The 4,715-nt window shown below is 42.6% G+C and overlaps 1 non-coding gene across 1 annotated transcript; it reads left to right on the top strand.

Moving 5' to 3' along the window:
* Positions 1–1,903: 1,903 nt before the first annotated feature.
* trnal-uag (transfer RNA leucine (anticodon UAG)) lies at positions 1,904–1,985 on the top strand. Its single transcript has one exon. It is a non-coding gene; the product is annotated as a tRNA-Leu (tRNA).
* The last annotated feature ends 2,730 nt before the right edge of the window (positions 1,986–4,715 follow it).

Raw genomic sequence — 4,715 nt, 5'->3', positions numbered from 1 at the left:
CTGGTTTTCTGCCTGTTTGTCCAATGTAGTGTTTGTTACAGTTCTTGCACGGTATTTTGTAAATGGCTGGAACCACACTGATGATGTTACCTGGTATGGTGATGAAATGTCTAAAAATGAACCTTGCAGCTCAGTGAGCAAACTTACACCAAGATGCAATCCCTGCAGCTAATACTGCTTATGCCATATCTACAATCTGGTACCATCTAAGAAAATCCTACTGCCATTATTATCATTAATCCCCTTTGTTCTTCTCTATACATCAACCTGAGTCTCCCTAAGTTTTGCCTGACCCTCACAGACAAGTACTTCTCTGTTAGAACTATTTTGCTTGAGGACCTTTAAAACACTCTAACGGATGAAGGTACATGGAAATCCCTCAAGACATGCCCTTTGAGCCAAAGATTTATTATAGCAAGATTGGTTGAGCTTGACCCAAGGACCTCAGACAACTGGTGAAAGATATCCCTTGTTGTTCACAATAAACAGGGTGCTGACCATAGTAACGGACAAGTCCTTGCAAAATTCAGAATGCAATGTCCATCATTTGATGTGATTTTCAACACTTGCTGAACATTCTGGCAGTGTTCAGAATAACAATAAGAACCAATTTAAGATTATCAGATTATCACAGATCACAGAACGGCTCCTTTAAACTTGCTGGAAGCAAAAGAGGAACCCTATCCTTTGCAGGAGAGAGTTATGTTCAGATGTTGCTCTTTATTTTAAATTAAACTACATCAAGTGGGGTTACTGTTTCCTGGTGCATTCTCCATGGCAACACCTCAACCAATCAACACCATTTTCTCATTCAGTTTAAATTCATGCTTCATTTGTTATTTGTGATTCTCACAACTGTAATGATGAGTTTTGCGAGGTGCTGCATTTTGAGAAAGCAAATCTTAGCAGGACTTATACACTTAATGGTAAGGTCCTATGCAGGTTCATGGCTCCTTGAAAATAGAGTCGCAGACAGAAAGGATAGTGAAGAAGGCGTTTTGTATGCTTTCCTTTATTGGTCAGAACATTGAATATAGGAGTTGGGAGGTCATGTCGCGGCTGTACAGGACGTTAGTTAGGCCACTGTTGGAATATTGCATGCAGTTCTGGTCTCCTTCCTATCAGAAGGATGTTGTAAAACTAGAAAGGGTTCAGAAAAGATTTACAAGGATATTGCCAGGGTTGGAGGATTTGAGATACAGGGAGAGGTTGAATATGCTGGCACTGTTTTCCCTGGAGCATCGAAGGCTGAGAGGTAACCTCATAGAGGTTTCTAAAATCATTAGAGGCATGGATAGGATGAATAGCGAAAAAAAAATTTTTCCCTGAGGTGGGGGAGTCCAGAAGAGGTTTAGGGTGAGAGGGGAAAGATAGAAAAGGGACCTAAGGGGCAATGTTTTCATGCAGAGGGTGGTACGTGTATGGAATGAGCTGCCAGAAGAAGTGGTGGAGGCTGGTACAATTGCATTATTTAAAAGGCATCCAGATGCATATATGAATAGCAAGGGTTTAGCGGGATATAGGCCAAGTGCTGGCAAATTGGACTAGATTAGGTCAGGATATTGGGTCAGCATGGACAAGTTGGACCAAAGGGTCTGTTTCCGTGTTGTACATCTCTACGACTCTGTGACTCTATGAATGCATAACAAAAAGGTTTGACAGTATGTCTCTTTTCAGTAATATTCACTTCTCTACTACCAGGCATCAAGTAGAACATTTCTGATGGAGGCTGTGTCAAGCTGGAGTATCTGATTCAGGTGAGAACAGGAGAGTTAGCAAACAGATATAGGAGAATTTTGAAAACCCAGAACTTTCTCATAGTTTTGCAATAAGGTCAGATCATGTCTAAAATCAGTCAACTATATGAATAGGATGGGTTTAGAAGTATTACGGGGTAAAAGTTGGTAGTGTGGCCGAGTGGTCTAAGGTGCTGGATTTAGGCTCCAGCCTCGAATGAGGCGTGGGTTCGAATCCCACCGCTGCCATTTCTGCCGATCAATTTGAACGCTGCTGCTCCGCTCTCCTCCTGATGGAGGGCTTTGGCCCGAAACGTCGATTTCGCTGCACTTTGGATGCTGCCTGAACTGCTGTGCTCTTCCAGCACCACTAATCCAGAATTAGAAGTATTACGGGCCAAGTGCTGGCAAATGGGATTAGATTAATGTAGAATATCTCATCGGCATAGACAAGTTGGACCGAAGGGTCTGTTTCTGAGCTGTACATCTCTACAACTCTAAGTGTATTTTTATCCCAAGTTTGGGATTGTGGTATTCCTCAGGGCCGGTTTTTTTTTAACATAAAATCTCCCTTAATTGACATGAACCATGTCCAATCCTTTACAAGCTTATATATTTATAATGATTTAAAATGACAGCAATTACTTTTCCCAATTGTTAAGTAAGTCAACTCTTTAACCAATGACAGTCAATTCAGTGATACTTCCACAAAAGTCCATTTTTAACTATTTTACACAGGGTTTCCTGGCCCTAAGGTATGATCTGGATATAATCTCAGAGTGCGGCCTACACATCAAATATAATAAAAGAGAAACAAATGTAACTGTTACACTCAACATAAGGAAATACAATATGTAAACAATTTATTTGGAAACCATATAATATGCCTTAGAGGATATAAATGTGCAACCATTAGCAGAAGACATGCCTAATTATGAAAGGGTTAAAAGCTAATGGAGACAAATATACAAAACACCTTTGTCCAATGTTGGTAATCCCTGCTCAGCACTTGTATAAAAGAGACACAGCATTCGCTGTTTGATGAGAGCACTGAGATATTAAGAGACAATGTCAGCAGCAGCCCAAGGACACCTTGCTGACAAATGTCTGGGGCACTGAGAGCTGAGATTTGTCTATGGCAGCTCCACACATTCCTGCCTGACAACATGAGCTGTGTTCTTCTGCAACTTGCTGCCCTACATTTAGCTCATGCTCCTGAAAAAAAAGGTCTTCTATTATTTACATAGCGCTGCAGACAGAACTAGGTCTGAATGACACATACAACAGCTAATCTTTCCAATGTGATGCCAGTGACAGAGTTTAGGCATTTTTCCTGTGCCCCTGTTCTGCTGTTTTTGTGTCAACATGATACAGGTGCAACACTGACAGGAAAAAAAGGCAAGATAATTTAAGAATAGTTTCATTTCATATGGTGCAAGACCATATCCAGCAGGCCACTGTACCTCGTGTCAGTGTAACTGCTGAAAAAGTCAAATATTTTTCACCCCCTCCACATCCCATCCCCCCAACCAATCCCCCCACCCCTGCCACTGTCCTGGTGCCAGTGTGTTCTACACCAGCTGAAGTTTGTTAGTTTTGGGGCAGGCCTAAGGGTGTCGATACCCTGTAATGTTTCCTGATGAAGGGCTCTGGCCCGAAACGTCGAATTTACTGCTCCTTGGATGCTGCCTAACCTGCTGGGCTTTAACCAGTAACACATTTTCAGCTCTGATCTCCAGCATCTGCAGACCTCATTTTTTACCCAGTGTGTTCTACACCAACCAGCTGAAGTTTGTTAGTTTTGGGGCAGGCCTAAGGGTGTCGATACCCTGAAATACAGCCATTTGCAAAAACTGAAGAGGATTCTGGAATGATCCAGACCTAAAAATAGATTAATACATCCTGAATGTTTTGTTTTCAAGTACGTAAGAACGAGCAAGAGTCGGCCATTCAGGCCCTTGATCCTGCTCTCCCATTTCATATGATCATGGCTGACCTTACCGCAGCCTCAACTTCACCCTCCTGCCACTTCCACTTTGACCTTTTCTAATTAAAATTCTGTCCACCTCCTTAAATCTATTTAGTGTCCAAGCACCCACAGCGCTCTGGTGTAGTGAATTCTACAGATTGACAGCCTTTTATATTTCCTCCTTCTGTCTGTTTTTAAATCTGCCACCTCTTAGCCTAAAACCATGGCTCGTAAAAGGGATGTTTATATTTTCAAGGTGGGCGGCACGGTGGCACAGTGGTTAGCACTGCTGCCTCACAGCGCCAGAGACCCGGGTTCAATTCCCGACTCAGGCGACTGACTGTGTGGAGTTTGCACATTCTCCCCATGTCTGCGTGGGTTTCCTCCGGGTGCTCCGGTTTCCTCCCACAGTCACAAAGGTGTGCGGGTCGGGTGAATTGGCCATGCTAAATTGCCCGTAGTGTTAGATAAGGGGTAAATGTAGGGGTATGGGTGGGTTGCGCTTCGGTGGGTCGGTGTGGACTTGTTGGGCAGAAGGGCCTGTTTCCACACTGTAAGTAATCTAATCTAATCAACACCCGATGCTGTATATGTGTGATAATTCGATGACTGCATTTATTCTGTGACTAAACAGAAGAAAAGTTTAAACATTTCATAAGGTTTTGTGCCAGGTGTGGCAGTCAATTTCTGTATAGCAAGTTCCCAGAAACCGAGAGGAGATAAATGACAAATTAAATTGTTTAGATGATGTCTGCTGAGAGTTAATTGTTAGTCAGGGTATCACAAGATCATTCATATTCCTCTTTCACAAAAGGTCTGTTTCCATGCAGTACAGCTCTATGACTCTATAACAGTGCCATAAGGGCAGACATGGCCTTAGTCCACTGTTTCATTTTAAAGACGGCTGCTCTGAATAGTTGAGCACTCCTCAGCATTACAAGGAAATGGCAGCAGGGGTTAATGCAACAAAAAGCTGTTTTATTTTTGGCCAAAAAGCAGGGAAATGTCAG

This window comes from Hemiscyllium ocellatum, chromosome 31, assembly GCF_020745735.1.
Source record: "Hemiscyllium ocellatum isolate sHemOce1 chromosome 31, sHemOce1.pat.X.cur, whole genome shotgun sequence".
Lineage (NCBI taxonomy): Eukaryota > Metazoa > Chordata > Chondrichthyes > Orectolobiformes > Hemiscylliidae > Hemiscyllium > Hemiscyllium ocellatum.
Note: the sequence above shows the minus strand (reverse complement) of the source record. Positions and strands in the feature narration are given on the sequence as shown.